This window comes from Callionymus lyra, chromosome 11, assembly GCF_982586985.1.
Source record: "Callionymus lyra chromosome 11, fCalLyr1.hap1.1, whole genome shotgun sequence".
NCBI classification, from domain to species: Eukaryota; Metazoa; Chordata; class Actinopteri; order Syngnathiformes; family Callionymidae; genus Callionymus; species Callionymus lyra.
In genome coordinates, this window is record NC_141828.1 from 5,659,512 (window position 1) to 5,683,786 (window position 24,275).

At 39.3% G+C, this 24,275-nt stretch overlaps 2 non-coding genes across 2 annotated transcripts; one reads left to right on the forward strand and one right to left on the reverse strand.

Annotated features, from left to right (window-relative positions):
• Positions 1 to 18,542: 18,542 nt before the first annotated feature.
• On the reverse strand, positions 18,543 to 18,614 carry trnaq-cug (transfer RNA glutamine (anticodon CUG)). Its single transcript has one exon. It is a non-coding gene; the product is annotated as a tRNA-Gln (tRNA).
• Positions 18,615 to 18,811: 197 nt separating this feature from the next.
• trnaf-gaa (transfer RNA phenylalanine (anticodon GAA)) lies at positions 18,812 to 18,884 on the forward strand. Its single transcript has one exon. It is a non-coding gene; the product is annotated as a tRNA-Phe (tRNA).
• Positions 18,885 to 24,275: the final 5,391 nt, after the last annotated feature.

Below are 24,275 nucleotides of genomic sequence, written 5' to 3' on the forward strand. Positions count from 1 at the left end.
CATGTTTTTATCACTTATTAATTCAAACAGATGAAGGATATAAACGGTCCAATATCTCGCGTTCATATGGAATATTCAACGTACTGTTTCTGTTTGAATCAACCTTGATGCTTATTTTCAGTCGTGGACGACGTCACCGCGTGAATCTGCACAATTCAAGCTGGAGATGATAAGTTGGTTCTACTGATGCGTTCTCATCGTTCAAACCTTGGCTGTGTTCCAAAATCGCGCACTTTCTCTAAGTGCACTGCTTTACAGTACACTGTAAGACAGTGCACTTAAATTTGTCCAGTGTAGTACTGTCTCAAATCAAACTCTGCTGCTACACACTTACAGGAAATGACTCGACAGTTTCTTCTTCTACTACTTTTTAACACTGATTGTAACCAGTCGTTGAAACACTATCACTGACACTTGACAACACTTTTCTACAATTGAAACAAGTTATTAAGTTGTGTTTCATTATATTATTATTGTTTTTTTGTTGTTTTGTGGTAAAATTTGTGTTTTCTAGAGACATTTACTGCATTTAGCGACGTAGCTCAAGACGTAGCGTCATCTATGTCTCTAGTGATGTGTCTCAAATCGCGCACTTCTCTAAGTACACTGCTTTATAGTACACTGTAAGCAGTGCACTTAAATTTGTCCAGTGTAGTACTGTCTCAAATCAAACTGTGCTGCTACACACTTACAGGAAATGACTCGACAGTTTCTTCTTCTACTACTTTTTAACACTGATTGTATCCAGTCGTTGAAACACTATCACTCACACTTGACAACACTTTTCTCCAATTGAAACAAGTTATTAAGTTGTGTTTCATTATATTATTATTGTTTTTTGGTTGTTTTGTGGTAAAATTTGTGTTTTCTAGAGACATTTACTGCATTTAGCGACGTAGCTCAAGACGTAGCGTCATGTACGTCACCAGTCCTGTGTCTCAAAAAGCTTGTGCAGTACACAGACTTCAACAGTTCTGTCTCAAATCAAACTCTGCTGCTACACACTTACAGGAAATGACTCGACAGTTTCTTCTTCTACTACTTTTTAACACTGATTGTAACCAGTCGTTGAAACACTATCACTTACACTTGTTACTAAGTTGTGTTTCATTGTGGTATTATTGTTGTTGTGTACTTAAATATTAAGTTTAAGTGCAGAAGTGCACGATGTTTTGCTTTGTCTGGTTGTCTTCTTCTTATGCTCAACTCCAAACCTCTCCTGGATGACGTTGCTTCTCACCCTCAATGCAAGAACCCAGACACCCCATCATTGTGGCCGCAGGTGATGGATGGGTCACAGATCGACAGGTATATTGAGAGCTTTGAGTTTCATCTTTGATCTGTTTTGATCGCTGTCGATTTTCCTCCACTTCATCCCATCACTCAGGAACAAGCCCTTCAGATGCTCCTCCAGACGCTCCACCAGATGCTCCTCCAGATGCTCCTCCACCTGCGTGAGGATCTCATACCCACCGTATCCCCAGCATGGACTCAGAGAAGTCGCTCTCGGTCGTTACCTTGTCGTTACGATGTGATTCACTTTCATAACGCACCTGACACAGAGGAATATCAACATCACAAAGTAGTGAGTATTTCTCCCCCCGGGCTTGTCGTTCCTCTACTTGCACTACTGGATCCTTCCACCTGAGGGCGTAACATTAATAAGAAGAAGACATCTTTAGATACCATTGAATATCGACAACAGTTTCCACAGTGAAGGAGGGAAGTATGGACGTCGTAGACAACAGAGACCGTCCTGGGTTATTATTGTCAAAAGAACATTTACAGAAACGTACATTGTTGATCCTATAGTGTGACGATTATGGTTTTAATTGTGAATCAAAACTGTAACTGAGCTCCCTTCAGCTTGATACATGGATGCAGCATAATAAACTATGTATATACAAATAATAAAACACTGCTAGAGAAGCGATAAGTAACATTTAAACATATATATTTTAGTGGCGAGTCTCCAGTTGAGGACGATAACTGTGTTTCGTCAGCAAAATATGACTTTGTTTTCAAGTGACTGGTCTGTCAAAACCCGTTTCTATCGTTGTGTTGAACGTGGAGATATATTGAATTTAAAGGTCACACTATAAGTGAGACTTGTGCGTCGGTTGTCGTCATCGTCAACCCTGCAGGGTGCCACTCCTCAACAAGTCGCAACAATAATGAATACGGAAACAGCTCTGGGTTGTATGGCTCTCGGTTTCCATGGCGATTAAAGCTTCACCTACCACAGCAACACCCTGGAAATCACTCCTTAATTCACCGAAGGCAGAGCGAGGAGGAAACGAACCGCGATTTGCTGTTAATGCAAACGAACAATGTTGAAATTACGAATCATTCTCCTCCCAAACATTCAAAGACTCTTTAGTGTTTAAACCTGCTGAGTCTGAGTCACTCGTCATCCACACCCTGGACCGCGGACTCACACGAGGTGAGTTTACTTTAGTGGCTGGATCTTACCTTAAAGTTCAACTAATGTGTTGATTTAAGTGTGTGTCGTTGTGACGTGTGTTTGAACAAAACTCCCCTTTCATAGAAATATTGACATTAGAAAATGATCTTAAGCTCCGCCCATTGAAAACACTTTGTTGTTCTGGAGATGCAAGCACCACGTAAAGTCTCCACCTCCAAGGGACTCGTTGTATAAACAAAGCGGAGTGATTACAGCAGGTTGGATGAAGAAAATTTCCGACAGAGGAGAAGTTTATCTAGTTTTTACCTAATGGATCTTTTGACATTCGTTGCTCTTTGACATGTATTTTAAGTATTGCATTACATATAGTGAACGTGGACATAATTGTTATTTCTTTAGCGACAAACAACATTAGCACAAACCACAAAAAGGTGTGTACATGGATGGACTATGTACGTTTATCTTCCGAACTTTGAATTTTTGGTTGTCAACTCCCTTCACGACCTCTGAGGATGAAAAATTCTCTCTGTTAGAAAAATGGAAAAATCCCTTTTTTACCTGTTAATAATGAGTATTTCTTAATAACCACGACTTAAATGATATAAAATGTTTTTTAACTTGGCAGACGAGTACAATAAGAAATCAGATCTGACGGAGAATTACTAATAAATAACCAAGTCAACGAATTATACGTATCACTGATACAAAGTATTGCTATAAACAGTTTTTATAACCTGCTACATTTAAACATGGATTAAAAGAAATGAACAATTTTCTTACCTTTAGTTTCAACACTAAAATGAAGGAAGTTTTTCACTCTGGCCTTGAGATTCCCTTCAAAACAAAAGGCTTATTTAAAATATGTCCAGCTAACTCAAACATAATTACAGGAGGTTTTCAACTTAAATAAATATTTAATAACATATAATATCCACAACTTAAGCTACATTTTTACAATAATAGGTTTTATCAGCTTTAAAAAATACTTTTCCTTTTGGTTGACTTAACGACACAGCACAACAGTCCAGGTATATAAAATGGCTGCTTATGCTATTAAATATTCTCAGGTTTAACAGAAAAAAACAACATGTTTTTGAGGTTTTTAAGTACAAGACAGTCCTGTCCATCAAATGTTGAGTGACACTCACAGGCTGCCGGTCCATTCCAGGGACACTGAGCTACTACAAACCAGACATTTACTCTATTGATGGAGGTTGTTGACCCAGAGAAACGTACTCTACGACTTCTTGTCGTTGGACTCAAACATCTAGTGCTCCTTTCATGAACCTTTAAAATTCTGATGACACGGTTGAAAAAAAAGCTCAATATTGACATTCCTAACATGTGAGCGGAGCATCAGCTCCAGCAGACGTGTATCTCCTCGGAACAGGTAAGAACAAATCTGATGAGGTGTCTGCAGAGGAATCCTCACATTCCTCCTTTTGTTGAGTTGAGACTCAAAGATAAACTTTTAAATTCCTTGCCGCGGCTGCTTTCCTCGCCATCACGTATGACACTTCACCACGGCGAGGGTTGGACACAGACGTCTCGTTTTCCACCGTGTAGTTCTGTTTGTTCGCCCACAAATCCAGCTCGGTTTCACATCTTTATCGTAGCGTTGTGCAATGCTGAGGGATGTAGAGAGGCATCATGCGATGAACTGTTTTGTTGGCACCGTCACTGAGGTGGGTGCGGTGAAACGTGTCTCCCACTAAGACCTGTGATTATGTTGCACTTCATTTGATGTTTTAATAATGTGTCTTTAACACTTTGAACCATGTCGCCGTTCCTGACTGTAGTTTGCTACGAGTTGTGTTTAATTATGCAGTAAATTGTAACTGTACGTTATTATTTTTTTTAAATGAAATTTGACACTTTAACATATTAGGAAATGGAGATTTCCAGAATTCTTGCCCCTTTTACCAATGGGTAGGGGGCGCAAAGGGAGACAGATGAACCCCCTGAGAATCCATTTCAATGAAATAAATAGGTTATTTGATGCAAACTAAAAAAGGTGGATGTCCATGATCTAACATTGCGGGCGATGTCAGGTATTTCGGAGAATAACACTTAACCTAATAACCGAAATTACTATGGACTACAGAGTAATGGTCGGAATGCAGATTACTTTTAAGTAAGTAAATAAGTAATTTGTATTTATATAGCACCTTTCCAGACCAGGGTCACAAAGTGCTTAAACAATCAAAACAATATTCAATAAAGTATATACTTTAAAGATCAAGACAACACTGAGACAAACACAGGAGTCTCAGAGAATCAAGGAAAAACCTACACAAATAAAAAGGTCTTCAGATGTTTCTTGAAGGAGTCAGTAGATCATCAAACACAGATGTTTCTTGAAGGAGTCAGTAGATCATCAAACACAGATGTTTCTTGAAGGAGTCAGTAGATCATCAAACACAGAGATGTTTCTTGAAGGAGTCAGTAGATCATCAAACACTGATGTTTCTTGAAGGAGTCAGTAGATCATCAAACACAGATGTTTCTTGAAGGAGTCAGTAGATCATCAAACACAGATGTTTCTTGAAGGAGTCAGTAGATCATCAAACACAGATGTTTCTTGAAGGAGTCAGTAGATCAACAAACACAGATGTTTCTTGAAGGAGTCAGTAGATCATCAAACACAGATGTTTCTTGAAGGAGTCAGTAGATCATCAAACACAGAGATGTTTCTTGAAGGAGTCAGTAGATCATCAAACACTGATGTTTCTTGAAGGAGTCAGTAGATCATCAAACACAGATGTTTCTTGAAGGAGTCAGTAGATCATCAAACACAGATGTTTCTTGAAGGAGTCAGTAGATCATCAAACACAGATGTTTCTTAAAGGAGTCAGTAGATCATCAAACACAGATGTTTCTTGAAGGAGTCAGTAGATCATCAAACACAGAGATGTTTCTTGAAGGAGTCAGTAGATCATCAAACACAGATGTTTCTTGAAGGAGTCAGTAGATCATCAAACACAGAGATGTTTCTTGAAGGAGTCAGTAGATCATCAAACACTGATGTTTCTTGAAGGAGTCAGTAGATCATCAAACACAGATGTTTCTTGAAGGAGTCAGTAGATCATCAAACACAGATGTTTCTTAAAGGAGTCAGTAGATCATCAAACACAGATGTTTCTTGAAGGAGTCAGTAGATCATCAAACACAGATGTTTCTTAAAGGAGTCAGTAGATCATCAAACACAGATGTTTCTTGAAGGAGTCAGTAGATCATCAAACACAGATGTTTCTAGAAGGAGTCAGTAGATCATCAAACACAGATGTTTCTTGAAGGAGTCAGTAGATCATCAAACACAGATGTTTCTTAAAGGAGTCAGTAGATCATCAAACACAGATGTTTCTTGAAGGAGTCAGTAGATCATCAAACACAGATGTTTCTTAAAGGAGTCAGTAGATCATCAAACACAGATGTTTCTTGAAGGAGTCAGTAGATCATCAAACACAGATGTTTCTAGAAGGAGTCAGTAGATCATTAAACACAGATGTTTCTTGAAGGAGTCAGTAGATCATCAAACACAGATGTTTCTTGAAGGAGTCAGTAGATCATCAAACACAGATGTTTCTTGAAGGAGTCAGTAGATCATCAAACACACATGTTTCTTGAAGGAGTCAGTAGATCATCAAACACAGATGTTTCTTGAAGGAGTCAGTAGATCATCAAACACAGAGATGGTTCCAAAGCTTAGAAGCAACAGTCTGGAAGGATTTCTCTCCTCTGGTCCGGAAGTTCAGGAACCATCAGTAGATTCTGATCCACAGACCTCAGAGCCCGAGCTGGGGTGTAAGTCTGGATCAGATCACTGATGGAAGGTCTGACCATGAATAGATCTGAAAGTAAGAACCAGAATTTTAAAACGATCCTGAAAGAAACTGGAAGCGAGTGAAGTAACAATAAACTTTTATTTTCCATAACCAGGATTAAACAAGTATAGTACTAACTTTCCGACTGGCATCGATGGACTCTACGACTCTTCATCGGTCCATGTTGTTGATGTAGTTTACGTTTGCAGGTCGTATTTGTAATTTCATTGTCTTTCAGTCACACGCTCTTTAAACCGACCCTTTTTTTTCACCCATTCCAAGGCACGTGGTTCACATCAGTGTCTCTACACTGAGAGAAGGGACGAGGCCTAGAACCGTTGTCTCAGGTTATCAAGAGCAGTGGGTAATTGGATCTGTTATCAGCCCTGTTGGATGCAAACACAGACAGCAGCAGAGCATCAGTGCTATCAGCGAACACAGCTGATAACACACTGAGTCATTAGTGCTTCCACTAATCTGTCTGCGGATGATCCCGACACCGTTTCTTCCGGCACCTCCCGTCAGAACAACCCGTTTGGAATCACCGTTCAGGGAGGAAATCTGAGGGATCAATAAAGTTTTACCTTACCTTACCTTAAATGTTTATGAATGAAAATGAATCAATAGAAACTTTGAATTTGTCACACACTGTTTGGATAAATTTAATAGATAGCAAAAAATACGTCCATGCTAATGTAGCGACCGTTTTATCCAAAGAAACTTATGCTGTGTTTTCAAATCGCGCACCTCTCTAAGTGCACTGCTTTACAGTACACTGTAAGATAGAGCACTTGCTTGCCCAGTGCTCAAATAAGGACAGTGTAGTTCTGTCTCAAATCAAACTCTGCTGCTACACACTTACAGGAAATGACTCGACAGTTTCTTCTTCTACTACTTTTTAACACTGATTGTAACCAGTCGTTGAAACACTATCACTGACACTTGACAACACTTTTCTACAATTGAAACAAGTTATTAAGTTGTGTTTCATTGTGTTCTTATTATTGTTGTTGTGTTTTTTTGTGGTAAAATGAGTGTTTTCTCGAGACATTTACGTCAGTATCTGCTCCGAAGACGTCAGTGACGTAGCTTCAGTTTAGCTTCAGTTTAGCTTCAGTTTAGCTTCAGTTTAGCTTCATCTACGTCACTAATCTGGAGGACGTTGAGGGTGGAAAGTGTCCATCGATCCACACTCAATTTTGTGGTCATTTGAGTGCACAAATTGAGTGCTCATTGCACACTACATTTCTGAACACTGCTCATCGGGACGCACTTGTGTACTCAAAATATTAAGTGTAAGTGCAGAAGTGTGTGATTTGGACACACCCTTAGACTTCAAAACATCCAAATACCTCCATGATGGTAAAGTCCATCTTATACAGAAGCATTGACATTAGAAATTCTTCCGAAAAAATATAAATATTTTTGTAAATTTTAAGTTTGTTTGTAGCGGAAGCTTCCGGGCTAGCAACTCCAGCTCCGAGGATCGTTTTATAATATAGTTTTTCATGTCGAGGAAAATTACAAACGAGCAGTATGGAGGTATTTGGATGTTTTTAAGTGTCTTTTTGGAAAATGAAGACGAAGACAACTGAGCTCCAGTCGCTACATTAAAATGAACAGACATTTTGTCTATAACTCTAAAAAGAACAGATTACTCTGAAAATAATCCCAACATTAGTCGACATGTGAGCAGAAGATAAAGAAATGCGGACGGATCTGGTCCAATATAACCGGTTGTTTTGTCCAGATGACACTAAATCAACTTCTTCAAACTGCAATTCTTGTGGCTGAACAGAAACCATCTCACATTCTTTAGAGAAAATAAATTGTGAACAAGACTTGCTGTTTGATGAGACCGTTTTCAGGTACAATTCATAGAGCCGGTCCTGGGTGTACCAAGACACTCCTTAAGTAAGTAAGTAAGTAATTATTATTTGTAAAGTGCCTTTCTAAGACTATGGTCACAAACAATACACCGTTAATTACTTTAAATACTTTAAAAGGTCAAGACAACATAGAGACAAACACAGCAGCAACAAGATAATTAAGAAAAAGCTCAAATAAAAGTGTCTTCCGATGTTTCTTGAAGGAGTCAGTAGATCATCAAACACAGATGTTTTTTGAAGGAGTCAGTAGATCATCAAACACAGATGTTTCTTGAAGGAGTCAGTAGATCATCAAACACAGATGTTTCTTGAAGGAGTCAGTAGATCATCAAACACAGATGTTTCTTGAAGGAGTCAGTAGATCATCAAACACAGATGTTTCTTGAAGGAGTCAGTAGATCATCAAACACAGATGTTTCTTGAAGGAGTCAGTAGATCATCAAACACAGATGTTTCTTGAAGGAGTCAGTAGATCATCAAACACAGATGTTTCTTGAAGGAGTCAGTAGATCATCAAACACAGATGTTTCTTGAAGGAGTCAGTAGATCATCAAACACAGATGTTTCTTGAAGGAGTCAGTAGATCATCAAACACAGATGTTTCTTGAAGGAGTCAGTAGATCATCAAACACAGATGTTTCTTGAAGGAGTCAGTAGATCATCAAACACAGATGTTTCTTGAAGGAGTCAGTAGATCAACAAACACAGATGTTTCTTGAAGGAGTCAGTAGATCAACAAACACAGATGTTTCTTGAAGGAGTCAGTAGATCATCAAACACAGATGTTTCTTGAAGGAGTCAGTAGATCAACAAACACAGATGTTTCTTGAAGGAGTCAGTAGATCATCAAACACAGAGATGGTTCCAAAGCTTAGGAGCAACAGTCTGGAAGGATTTCTCTCCTCTGGTCCGGAAGTTCAGGAACCATCAGTAGATTCTGATCCACAGACCTCAGAGCCCGAGCTGGGGTGTAAGTCTGGATCAGATCACTGATGGAAGGTCTGACCATGAATAGATCTGAAAGTAAGAACCAGGATTTTAAAATGATCCTGAAAGAAACTGGCAGCCAGTGAAGAGATTTAAGGATCAGAGAAATGTGAGTTCTTCTACTAGAGCGGCTCAGAATTCTGGCTGCAGAGTTTTGTATGAACTGCAGGCGAGACAGTTTCTTATTTTTTAGACACAGAAATAAACTGTTACAATAGTCTAAAGACACCAACACATGGATTAAAAGATTCAGATCGTGTTGTGACAACATTTTTCTTAAATTTAGGGATTTTTCGTAGTTGAAGAAACAGTCACATGTTCTACCACCAGCATCTATAGATGTAGACCTGAAATTTCTAGGCCTGCAATGTATCAAATGACAACAAAATATTCTGTGACAAATAAAGCTTTATACATGTTTTTTGAGCATTAAAAATAGTTTTCTTTCATCTTCTTTTTGACAGTGAGTCCAGAGTTTCTACAAACTGAACGACCCACGGTGGCAGAACCTGATCCAAAGTCAAGGACAAACTGACTCAATCCAAACAAGCCCATCACTTTAGAGAAAGTTTAAGCTCTGCAGAAATCACATTGGACATTGACCTACGAACGGCGCTCAGTGACCCGGGCTAACGCTGGCGGTTGTCCGGGCGGCCGCCACGGGCAGCTTCCAGCCGTACGCTTGACTGGAGGCTTGAACTCGCCACACTGCTCAACTCTAATCCTGTTAAGGAGGAAAGAGACAATTACTCTGCTTCGCTCCGGTTCAGCGCTCAGATCCGCTCCCGCCGAGTGCGTGCTGAGCAAAAACAGTCAACCTCCGTGGCCGAGCGAGAGGGAGCGCTGAGTGAAAAGGAACAACTGGCAGGAATGAAGCTAGAAGGTAGAGCAAGAGAAAGAGTCTTGAGATAACCCTGGTAGGATTTGACACTTTTAATAAAACTGCATTCAAGTGAAAAAGATGATATTGTAGATGTGAAGATCTTCGTCCAGATAATCCACCATCATTTCTTGCTCCATTTCATAATCTGAACTGTCCACACATGGATTATATCACCAGCATCTTACATTAATTTCCCTTCTGAGTGAGCAAAGCAAAATGTGAAAAAATAATCATCATCCGATGATGATTTATTTGACGTGTAAGTTATAAAGATCGACTCCATCTTTGTACAAACGTAAGAATTACACAAGTATGCCCCCCCTAAAAAAAACTCACCTCAATTTACTTTCCAGACTTGACTTAACCAGTGGAGACACCTGCTGTAAAGCATGAGACACAAGGTGCGTTATCTAAAACTTTGCTTTATCTTAGTAAATCACCCATAATCTGGGGTCCGGCCCCACTGCGCAAACATCTCAGTGTCACATCAGCAGCGCCAACAGGGATCTAAGTAAATCCACTGTATTGTCTTTAAGGCTCCACTAAGATGGGTGTAGAGCAGGGGTGGGCTTACTCGGCCCTCAAGGGCCGCAGGTTTTTGTTCCAACCAATCGAGAATGTACAGTTGAACCGATGAGGTTTCAGCTGAAACAAGGAACACCAGACGGACAATCAACTGATTACACTCTGAAGACTCCTGGTTAAAGGTGGTGCTCTTTATTGGTTGGAACAAAAGACCTGCACCCACTGCGGCCCTTGAGGACCAAGTTTGCCCGAACCTGGTGTAGAGGAAGCAGCTTGTACGGCTGAACACATCTTAATAAATGACCAAACGGCCCTCAGAGTCCAGTCCAGCTGATGCAGAATCTGTCATTTGGGGAAGAAAAAAGGTGACGAAGCAAAAGACACAGGTTGCAGAATAAGAAGATGTTTGATCTTCAAGGTAACTTTAAAAAGGACTTTGACCGTGCAGACCCTCACCAAACAGCTCACCTAAGTCCTGAGCTGATGGTCAGTACTACTGCGAGGCCCCTCCAGCCGGGTTTAATTTGTAGAACCATGGTTACGTTAGGTAACCAGGGTTTGTTTGTTTTGAAAACACATTAAAACAATGTTTAAAGAACAACGACAAGACATGGAAGTTGTTTTGTATATTTAATTGTACAGAGTTAAGTCCACAGCACTGCCAGAATGTTATCGTTTTCCATGTGATTGATTGACACACATTTATTCTTCTCACATTAGGGAAGATATTTGAGTACTCGCAGCAGTTAAAGCAGCAAAAAATAAAAAAAATAGTAGATATGTGGCATGTTCACACCATCAAGAACTTTTACAGAGAAAATAAAAATCACACAAAACACCTTAAGTCACGGTTTATGAGTCATTCAACTAGTTTTTAGTTGATGTGTCATCTCAAGTTATTTTAATACAAAAATATTAAGGTACACAAAACTACCCAGAGCTGCTATAACAAAAATATGAACTTTTGACTTTTTTTAAATAAAGTTCTAAAAAGAAATACAAATATAAAATATTAATAAAATAAAGGCAATATTAATAAATATATGAACTACAATAAACACTAGCACAACAAACAGTTGACTTTTTAAGGTTAAATTGCTAATAGACAGAAATACATTTTTAAACTTGACCTCCTTAACAGAGGTTATAAAAAGTTAATTAGAAAATAAAACAAATCATCTTGGAAAAGACCACAAGTGTGATTTTGAGTTGTGAAAAACACAATCTAATCCACAACATTGGGGTCATGACTCAAGTATCGTGTTGGCTCAGAGAAGGAACGAGCGTGAGCCTCTAAATATGTCCGATTTATGGCAGAGACTTGTTTTAATGAAGTTAAATGTTCCAAACAGGTTGATGACAACACGAGGGGCTGCAGGGGACGAGCAGAGGAGAAAAGAAACGATGGGTGTCGGGAATTTGAGCTCAGCATCTTCTCCAAACAAAGCAGTGCTAATAGAATGATCCCCTGGGTCGGCAGATTTTCAAGTACCAGTTCAGTGAAGCAGCAGGTCAAAGATCACTCCGGAGGAGAAGAGCGTTTTCTTTAGGTTTTTAGCCTCTGACCCCCGACGGCCGAGACCTCCCTCTCAGAGCTGGTCATTGTGGAGAATCAGCAGCAGACTTTTTTTTTCTTACATAAAGGAAGTGACGAGTTCTTGTTTTAATTGTCATTATTCTTTTTTTGTTTCCATCCTTTATTCTTCTAACTACCCCCGCCACACACTGTGTGTGAGTGTGCGGCCATTTGTGTGTCTTTTGTCTTATCTTCTCGACTACAATAGTCTTTAGGTTGTTTTCTTAAACTGCAACTACTGTGAAACTCCAGCTCTGCTGACTCAGATGTTTCCAATGTTGAAGTCTTTCTCTTCAAGACGCAGTAAGTTCCTCATCATGACCATGTTCTGAACTTATGACTTTATAAAGTTACTCTGAAATCTGGGCGAACGAGAGGTTACGAGAGTCCATTATGACGTTATAATGGCTTCACTTCTCCTCCAGCCAGCTGTAATCACGCCCCGCTTTGTTTATACAACGAGTCCCTAGGAGTTGGAGACCTCCGTGATTGATGACGCGTGGTGACAAACCTCAGAATCAAAAAATCCTTTATTTGTCCCGCGAGGGGAAATTTGTTGTTTGACCAATCACAGCAGTACCGTAAGTACAGAATACACGTGTTCTTGGCGGAACCGACAGCGTCAGTTTACCCTCAGTGAGTGCAGAAGAAGAACTTCTACTGCCTTCAAAACAATTAAAAACCAAAACAACGCGTCGTATTGATCCGTTCGCCCGGAGCCACATTTGGAAATACTTTGGATTCAAAGCGGATGAATGTGGAGTAAATATTAACCCTTAAATGGACAGTTCACACTAAATTCACCAGATTATTTTCAGAGTAATCTGTTATTTTTTAGAGTTATACACAAAAATGTTTGTTCATTTTAATGTAGCGAGAGGATTGTCTTCGTCTTCATCTGCATCCAAAAATACCTCCATACTGCTCGTCTGTAACGACCCTCTTGTATTGAAGCCTCGACATGAGGAATTGTTGCTGAAAAAATTAAGTACGTCTAAATTTTTCGCTCATTTGTTGCAGACGTTTCATGAATAAATATCAAAATGAACCAAAAGTTCTCTGGGTAAATATCACAAGCGCTTCCAGAGAATAGTTCATTTATTTCTTTTTTGTTTGCTAGTTTATAAACAAATGTTGTTTTATATTTGAAGGTTTTTCATCACTGTTGAAATGTATAATATGATTAATTGTTGCTACTGTTTGTTTATTAAAGTTGTGTATTTATGTAAGTAAAGGCTACTTTCTTTTAATTTTGATATTGAAAATTGTCAAAAAATGTACTGGTCTTGGTAGCGACTCCTGAATTTTTGGTGACAACCCTAGATTATGGTAAACAAGATTTCATCTCCAGAAAGTGTTTTCAGTGGGCGGAGCTTAAGATCATTTTCTAATGTCAATATTTCAATGAAAAGAGAGTTTTTCACAAACACACACTGATGATACAATAGAGTCACACATCACAACAACACACACACACTGATGATACAATAGAGTCTAACATCACAACAACACACACACTGATGATACAATAGAGTCACACATCACAACAAACACACACACTGATGATACAATAGAGTCACACATCACAACAACACACACACACTGATGATACAATAGAGTCACACATCACAACAACACACACACACTGATGATACAATAGAGTCATACATCACAACAACCCACACACACTGATGATACAATAGAGTCACACATCACAACAACACACACACACTGATGATACAATAGAGTCACACATCACAACAACACACACACACTGATGATACAATAGAGGCACACATCACAACAACACACACACACTGATGATACAATAGAGTCACACATCACAACAACACACACACACTGATGATACAATAGAGTCACACATCACAACAACACACACACACTGATGATACAATAGAGTCACACATCACAACAAACACACACTGATGATACAATAGAGTCACACATCACAACAACACACACACACTGATGATACAATAGTGTCACACATCACAACAACACACACACTGATGATACAATAGAGTCACACATCACAACAACACACACACACTGATGATACAATATAGTCACACATCACAACAACACACACACACTGATGATACAATAGAGTCACACATCACAACAACACACACACACTGATGATACAATAGAGTCACACATCACAACAAACACACACTGATGATACAATAGAGTCACACATCACAACACACACACACTGATGATACAATAGAGTCACACATCACAACAAACACACACTGATGATACAATAGAGTCACACATCACAACAACACACACACACACTGATGATACAATAGAGTCACACATCACAACAACACACACACACATACACACATTAGTTTATACCTTGGCCATCTCATCTTGTCTCCACATCCTAATCTTACCTTCTTTTCTCTTCCTTCCCGAAACATCTACCTTTTCTTGGGCCAACATTTGTATCAGTTCACAACAAAATGATCTAAATCACTACTTTTTTCTAATAATACACAATTTTCTAGTTCGATTCACAAGACTTGCTTTTCTTAAAAACCCTCTTCGACTCGAATCTTAACTCCGCAGAGACAGGAAGTAATTTCTTGGATTCAGAATGTGACAAAAAAAATGAAGCGCATCGTTACACAACTACACATTCTAAGATTGTTTCTTTTCATGTCACCAACACTTTTGAGACTCGTCTTTCCATCCTTCCTCGCAGGTGTTCAAGACGTACCTCCTTAGATTTTCTAATTTTCAGATTAAAAACCATCTTCATTCATCTCCCTCCATTTCTGTCACTGCTGCTCCAGCGTTTCATCCTTCATCCTTCATCCTGCTCCACTGAACACACCGTCTACACACCGCGAGGATTCACGTGTGTATTTGTGTTTTCCTATCTGTAAGTGAACTGTGTCTGACAGATGATAAATCAACTGATTTATAATCACTTTACTGCGAATGGAAGCCCAATGGAATATTTGATTTGAGGGAGCTTTTATCCTGACACCTTTGTTGTGTGTGTTTGTGTGTGTTTTTGTGTGTTTGTGTGCATGTCCGGATGGAGTGCTACGCTACTTCTGGATCAAAGCACTAGACTTAATAAAGTTATCTTTATTCATAATCAATCAAGTGTGACTTAAGGTTGAACATCAGTGCGTTTTTCAGCCATTTTAATGTTGGAATCAGTGCTTATGGAAAAAAGGGAATTTTGTGTACATTTGTAAATTTATTTGAAGCTCCATAGTGGTATGAATTTATAATCCATGCGTTTGTATCTTCTCGTTCAGACGATTGTAACAGTTTATTTTGTGTCTAAACAAGAAGGATCTTCTCGCCTGCAGTTCATACAAAACTCTGCAGCCAGAATTCTGAGCTGCTCTAGTAGAAGAACTCACATTTCTCCTTCAAACTCTTCACTGGCTGCCAGTTTCTTTCAGGATCATTTTAAAATTCTGGTTCTTACTTTCAGATCTATTCATGGTCAGACCTTCCATCAGTGATCTGATCCAGACTTACACCCCAGCTCGGGCTCTGAGGTCTGTGGATCAGAATCTACTGATGGTTCCTGAACTTCAGGACCAGAGGAGAGAAATCCTTCCAGACTGTTGCTCCTAAGCTTTGGAACCATCTCTGTGTTTGATGATCTACTGACTCCTTCAAGAAACATCTGTGTTTGATGATCTACTGACTCCTTCAAGAAACATCTGTGTTTGATGATCTACTGACTCCTTCAAGAAACATCTGTGTTTGATGATCTACTGACTCCTTCAAGAAACATCTGTGTTTGATGATCTACTGACTCCTTCAAGAAACATCTGTGTTTGATGATCTACTGACTCCTTCAACAAACATCTGAAGACACTTTTATTTGAGCTTTTTCTTAACTTTCTTGTTGCTGCTGTGTTTGTCTCTGTCTTCTTGACCTTTTAAAGTATATATTTTAACTGTGTATTGTTTTGATTTTTAGAGTTCTTTGTGACCCTGGTCTGAGAAACATCTTCACACGACTTACTTACTGTGGCTCACAATGCTCAGTGGAGACCGGAGGTCCTGTGACCCTGCAGAGTCTGAGGCTGTCAATGGATGCTGTTCTTAATGCCACACTGACAAAGCTGCACTCGGGGGGGACGAACAATCCAAGTTCCTGTGGAGAGAGACCGGCTGTTAAGGGTCAAATGTGAGTTTCCTGCATGAGAAAGTATCAAAGACCTTGATAGACTTGACCTTTGTCTGGAGTCTATTTAATTTGCCGAGTCTAGCTTTGGCCGTTCTTGGATTGTCCTTCCATTCCATCTAATGACCAGGCCAGAACAAACTCCCACATCCCAGTCAAGGAACATAGTTGGACCAGGACCTGCATAGTCAAAACCCCCTGTAGACCCCAGTCCTGCAGGGGTTCAGCTTTGGGGCGTACGTCTAAAGAAAACAAAGAAATGCCAGCATTCATTTTTTCGTAGCTGAACAGAGAAAGAGAAGTAACTTCCACTTGCAGCTGGAGCTTAATGTGTGTTTCGTGGTGAGTTCATGGAACGTGGGATTAACCATGAGTGCAGTACGTTCAGCAGAGATGAACCAGAGAATGTCCTTAACTTCAGAAGCCGCACCTTTTTTGCACTGTGTACCGGTTTAATGTGATACGTCCAGCATGAACTTAATAATACTATAAAAACTGGGCATTTATAAATGTTTAACATCGTTACCCATTAATACTATTTCTGGTTCAACCCGACAATTATTTTATGAATATTTTTGTTTGAATATATTATTTCTCGTAGTGCTTTCATATGACATTTTAAATAAATGTATATATAATTAAATATTTCTTCTTTTTATCATGCATTTTTGTGCGTATATTTTCCTCAAGATCTTCGTTTGAATATCTTTTTCTTCCCTCTGTTTTGTCTTTTATTCGTTCTTTTAATGGGTTTTTGATTCATACTTTACATAGTATAATATTTGTATATAATAATGTTATAATCAAATCTATATTAAATAATAATACATTAAATTGATGGCATAATAACACTTGCTTTGTATTTGATGTATTTAATATAAATGGTGAAATGTTTTTTAGAATCTTAAAATAAAATGATACGTAATAAAGTTAAGAACTAAGCTTATCTTCAAATGTATTTTTGTTTTAATTATTTTATCTTGAAAATTTCCCACCATATTCAATTATTTATTTGTCCCTTCCTTCTTTTGGCCTGAAGGCCCCTTATACCAGACATGTGGCCCCCGGGGACATAGAATACCCCCTCACACCCCCCCCCCTACCCCCCAATGTTACTTTAGAGAGAAAACCTTTTGCAAAACAAAACATTTTTTCACACAGTATTAACCCATAAAACAGAAACTACACATGTTTTTCTTCTTGTTGTGCAACAAAAGCATCACAAACCGGTACTGGACCAGGAGTTGGGGGCCACTGCTTTTCTTGATGCAGAGGATATATTGGCTGTAGATCCAAAAAGATTTTAATCATAATAAAATATTAATATGTCACATGTACGTGTCATTTCAATACTTAATTTCCTTTATCTAAAACAACAGATTTTTGCCTTTTTGATTAATATTGAGCTAAATAAAGTTACATTTTTAATTCAGTACCTTTTGTAATACAATAGTCTTTTAAAACAACAACACAAACTCAGAGGGATCCTCCTCATGGTGAGCTACTCTCACTGTTTACAAGTCAGATGCCAAGTGAAGAGTCTGATCCGGGGCGGAAGAATGTCTCCACCTGTCAATCATCCAGCCAGGGTTCAGTCAATGAAGAGGGTTTTACTTCCTGATTAAATCAGCTTCTCCCTCCTCCTGATCTTTCATGGTGATGCTGCCCCTCCTTCACCTAGCAGGGGACTCACACACACTCACACACACTCACACACACACACACACACACTCACACACACACACACACCGAGGATTAGGCGAAGGCTCCCCGTGAGCCTCATTGTTCGCTCGCCGTCCCGCGGCTCATCCCATCAGTTCGCGTCAGTCTGAATCACGGCGGCGCTTCGTTCCGCCGACATCCTCACACGGGGCTAATCCAACTATCCAATCACGTATCGATAACACATCAGTCCGCGGCCGCCGGGACGACCCAGCCATCTATCTGTGTCGCTTCTGGTCATGTGACCCGAGTGAGACCTCGGCAGCCAGCACTGGGAACTCAGGGGCCTCGTGTACTGAGGGGTCTCCACGATGAAAAGAGCGGTAAGAAGTTCGGAGTTCATGACAAGTTTGTTCTCATTTACCTCTCGGACGCACGTCAGGCTCACTTGTCATGTTGAGATGTTCACACTAGAGTTACATTAACCATCAATATTGAATAAAACAGCAAGATATTTTAACAAAAGAGTCAATAGACCTACTAAGTAAAAGACACCTGAAGTAACAGTTCTTCTAAATCAACAGGTTCCACCGAGACTTGAACTCGGATCACTGGATTCAGAGTCCAGAGTGCTAACCATTACACCATGGAACCAATGGTAACTAGTTGACACGTAATCAACATGTTTCATAATCAGGGACAATAAAGCAAACCGGAGGATGGTTATGGAACCACTTTAACCAGTGTTTCAACATTTTTTTTAAATATCACAAAGGTTTATCTCTTCAACCTTGAGAAAAACCCTTTCCTTCGAGCCGGATTTCAACCGGCCAACCAGTCTGCTGGTATATGCCGAAATAGCTCAATTGGGAGAGTGTTAGACTGAAGATCTAAAGGTCCCTGGTTCGATCCTGTGTTTCGGCAGGTACTGGCACCACGTAAAACAAATCATTCTTTTGGGATTTCCTCAGGTGAAATCTGGTACAGCTATCCAAAACATGGATTTGTTTTCATGTCTTAACAAGAAGGATGTGTCTCGTCTGCAGTTGATTCAGAACTCTGCAGCCAGAATTCTGACCCGCTCAAGTAGAAGAACTCACATTTCTCCGATCCTTAAAACTCTTCACTGGCTTCCAGTTTCTTTCAGGATCAACTTTAAAATTCTGGTTCTTACTTTCAGATCTATTCATGGTCAGACCTTCCATCAGTGATCTGATCCAGCCTTACACCCCAGCTCGGTCTCTGAGGTCTGTGGATCAGAATCTACTGATGGTTCCACGCACACGGCTCAGGACCAGAGGAGAGAAATCTTTTCAGGCTGTTGCTCCTAAGCTTTGGAACAATCTTCTCTCTCTTTGCGCTTGATGGATCTACTGACTCCTTTAAGAAACATCATAAGACGTTTCTATTTGTTCAGGCTTTTCCTTGAATTTCTCGAACTCCTGTGTTGTTCTCAGTATTATCTTGATCTTTGAAGTATGTACTGTTTTGAGTATTGTTTTGATTGTTAAAGCGCTTTGTGACCCTGGTCTCGAAAAGCGCTATATAAATATATATTACTTACTTACTTACTTACTTACAAAAAGCCCAATACAACGGCGACTGATGGAAAGGTGTTGAAATAGTACACAAGTTTTTGTAGTTACAGTGGATATTAAACTATTCACAAACTTATAAATATGTTCTCATTCACCAAACTGATGATCTGTATTTATTAAGACGACGTCGATCGTTTTGTACTGAATATTTTTATCCACTATTTTACGCTATTCAGAAAAAATGGAAAGGTATTTTGAGCTTGTTTTTATATATAACGAACAGAATGATCAGCGTCTGATGCTTCAAGTCTTTACGAGAGTCACAGACGTTCTTGTGAAACAACATCACGTCAGTTTGATCAAAGTGAAGCTGCAGAATGAAAGCGGCTAAAGTTTCTCTCGTGTGATCAAGTTTTTCTCCTTGAAAAAACACTCTTATATAAAAACACCGTCACATGATTCATTCATCTGTCATTTATAATCAAAATTCTTTAGTTTATAAAGGTAACAAGAATTCGAGCGTGTGTTGTGCCACACATTCATATGAAGATCAGATCATCTTCATCATCATCGTCACTACTCAGCGCTTTTAGTTACTGACTTACAGTTTTATTCTCGTTAAACTCCATTTTAAGATGTTTCAAAGAAGCCCCTGATCGTCTCTGTTAATAAAGTATTCGTGTTTATAACTGTGTGTGTGAAATATAAACATTTACACCGGAGCTTGTCTGCACTCATTTTAATGTAAGTATGTGATTCATGTCAGACATGTTTTAAATGAACGAATACAAACTGTTAATCCAGTTTAAATTCATGATTTTTTTTTTTTTCTGATCACGGAGAGACTCTTCATATTAAATATGATTGAAATATGTAAATGAAGGAGTGGAACTGGACGAACAAGGCTGCGATTAATTGTACGTTGATTAAGATGAACAAAGGAAAAGTGCTTTTATATGTGTGACGCACGGATTCAAACGTCTGAATATTTTTGTACGTGAACCATTTTCTGGATTTAAGTGTCCGACCGTTTTTAGTAGAAGATCCAAGAACTTCTTTGTCCATGAGGCCCCTGATGATTGAACAACTGACTCTATGTCTGAACAAAAGAGGGGAAAGTGAGACTTGTTCGCGTCTGTGTTTATGATGCAGCGAAGGTTGACACCGAGGCTGAAGAACACGAGTTTAACGCCAGACAGTGTTTTAGTTACAGGTGGTTTCAGGCGAGACGGTCTAATTATGATCTTTCGCTCCTGAAGCTGAGAGGAGTAATTAGAAAATGACAGAGAAACACAACCACACAGAGCACAAATTTGTCACCGAACTCACACTCGAGTCTACGTTGTGTTTATAAATAATAAATAAAGTTGTTTATAAGTTGTTTCTCTGACAGGCGGAGGTGAGATCGCTTTCTTTCACGCCACAATGTTCTTGGATTCACGGTCAGACGTCTAAGGACCCGAGAGCGGGTTGTCGAAGGTGGTGATGAAGGGAGGTCAAAGGTGAAGGAAGATAAGAAACAAGAGCGAGGTCGACGATTGAGAAGTGACAGCCGAACCCAAAAACAACAATAGACAAGTTCAGGACAAAAAAAAAAGTTGTCAACCTTCCGTTGTTTGATCTTTGCAACCTGAGATTTGTAGAGATCACAACTTTCCACCAGAGAGAGAGAGAGAGAGAGAGAGAGAGAGAAAGAGAGAGAGAGAGAGAGAGAGAGAGAGAGAGAGAGAGAGAGACGTCACACGGTATCATTAGTCCCAGTAAAGTGGGAGAGGGTTCGAGGCGATGCAAGTAAATCCACGGAGCTTCCTCTGTGGGGAAGGGGCCAGAAGTGGGCGGGGCCAAGATCACTCACACTGGCAGCTTCCTTCCTATCGTGGTGATTGATAGAGTGCGACGATGTGGGACTCGTGGAGGGAACACAAATGTTACAACCACGCAACACAGTGAGGTGAAAAGAAGTTTCTGAAGTAATGTAAACGTATATTAGATTCATGATTGTTGGTTTGGAATTACAAGTAAAATGAATTATTATTGCGAGTTATTATTTCAATGTATTGTCAAACAAGTTACATACAGTGCTCAGCGTAAATGAGTTCACCCCCTTCGAAGTCTAAAATCTACTCATTTAGCACATTTAGTACATAGACGTAGCTCTAGTAGAAGAACTCACATTTCTCAGATCCTTAAAACTCTTCACTGGCTGCCAGTTTCTTTCAGGATCATTTTAAAATTCTGGTTCTTACTTTCAGATCTATTCATGGTCAGACCTTTCATCAGTGATCTGATCCAGACTTACACCCCAGCTCGGGCTCTGAGGTCTGTGGATCAGAATCTACTGATGGTTCCTGAACTTCCGGACCAGAGGAGAGAAATCCTTCCAGACTGTTGCTCCTAAGCTTTGGAACCATCTCTGTGTTTGATGATCTACTGACTCCTTCAAGAAACATCTGTGTTTGATGATCTACTGACTCCTTCAAGAAACATCTGTGTTTGATGATCTACTGACTCCTTCAAGAAACATCTGTGTGTTTGATGATCTACTGACTCCTTCAAGAAACATCTGTGTTTGATGATCTACTGACTCCTTCAAGAAACATCTGTGTTTGATGATCTACTGACTCCTTCAAGAAACATCTGTGTTTGATGATCTACTGACTCCTTCAAGAAACATGTGTGTTTGATGATCTACTGACTCCTTCAAGAAACATGTATGTTTGATGATCTACTGACTCCTTCAAGAAACATCTGTGTTTGATGATCTACTGACTCCTTCAAGAAACATCTGTGTTTGATGATCTACTGACTCCTTCAAGAAACATCTGTGTTTGATGATCTACTGACTCCTTCAAGAAACATCTGTGTTTGATGATCTACTGACTCCTTCAAGAAACATCTGTGTTTGATGATCTACTGACTCCTTCAAGAAACATGTGTGTTTGATGATCTACTGACTCCTTCAAGAAACATGTGTGTTTGATGATCTACTGACTCCTTCAAGAAACATCTTTGTTTGATGATCTACTGAATCCTTCAAGAAACATCTGTGTTTGATGATCTACTGACTCCTTCAAGAAACATCTGTGTTCGATGATCTACTGACTCCTTCAAGAAACATCTGTGTTTGATGATCTACTGACTCCTTCAAGAAACATCTGTGTTTGATGATCTACTGACTCCTTCAAGAAACATCTGTGTTTGATGATCTACTGACTCCTTCAAGAAACATCTGTGTTTGATGATCTACTGACTCCTTCAAGAAACATCTGTGTTTGATGATCTACTGACTCCTTCAAGAAACATCTCAAGACATTTTTATTTGTTTCAGGCTTTTCCTTGATTCTCTGAGACTCTTGTCTTTGTCTCTGTGTTTTCTTGACCTTTAAAGTATATATTTTATTGAGTATTGTTTTGATTGTTTAAGCGCTTTGTGACCCTGGTCTGGAAAAGCGTTCTACAAATATTACTTACTTACATTTACCAGGATTTAAAGGGTTGAACGAAGAAATACAATGTAAAATAAATGTTCAAATGAGTTGTATTGTTGTATGAATAAAAATAAATGGCAAGGGGTTATTTTATTTTGACAACATTTCCTTTGTAATATTGTCTGTCAATCAAAAAAGTTATAGCCGTAGACAGTAAACTTCCTAAGGTTTTAAAGAGAAAGTGCAAATGCGAACAAAGCAGTTTTTTGATAATTGTCTTGTCATCTGGTCCTCTTGAAATGAACGATCTTTTGCTCAGAATTTATTTTAACGTTCTACTTCCTTCTCCTTCCTCATCTTGGTTTGCCTTAAATATTCCGGCTCCTTCCTCTCGCCACGTTCCGCCATCCCTCCTCTTTTCTTCTCCTGCTTTTTTCTCACATTTTAAAGCAGCAAATGTAAACGTCTGGTCAGGATTGTGACCTCTCGGTTCGACCTGAACCCAATACCGCTGCCTCCTGTCTCAGCGGGTGCTTTGCCCGACGGTTGAGGAAGTGGTGTTCCCCTCCTGGGGTTCCCCTCCACTCAGTCATGCCTGGAGGGCCAGAGGGAGATTCTCACCTTACTGGAAACCTTTTTTTCTTCTTCTTATCCACACTTAAGACGGTTAGTTTGGATCCATGTACATCTGATACACTTGAGTGTGAACGCGATGAAACTCCAATGTTGACTTTGAGTCAAAGAGAAAATCATCTTGATCCGCCAAGAAAGATTTATAGTTTTATGGTTGTGGACATTGAAGACGAGCAGTGCGGAAGTATTTAGATGTTTTTAAATGTATTTTTGGACAACAAACTTATAACTCTAAAAAGGAACAGATTACTCTGAAAATAATCCTTAATCTTGGTCGACATGAGGGCGATGCTGTGTCTCGAATCGCGCACTTCTCCAAGTGCACTGGCTTACAGTACACTTTAAGAAAGTACACTTGGAGTAACTCTGCTGCTTCACACTTGAGGAAATGACTCGACAGTTTCTTCTTCTAGTACTTTTTAACACTGATTGTAACCAGTCGTTGAAACACTATCACCGACACTTGACAACACTTTTCTACAATTGAAACAAGTTATTAAGTTGTGTTTTATTGTGTTATTATAGTGTAATATCAGTATCTGCTCCGAAGACGCGTCGTCAGTGACGTAGCTTTTAGCATCAGTTAAGCTTCAGTTTAGCTTCAGTTTAGCTTCAGTTTAGCTTCAGATTAGCTTCAGTTTAGCTTCAGTTTAGCTTCGGTTTAGCTTCGGTTTAGCGTCAGTTTAGCTTCAGATTAGCTTCAGTTTAGGTTCAGT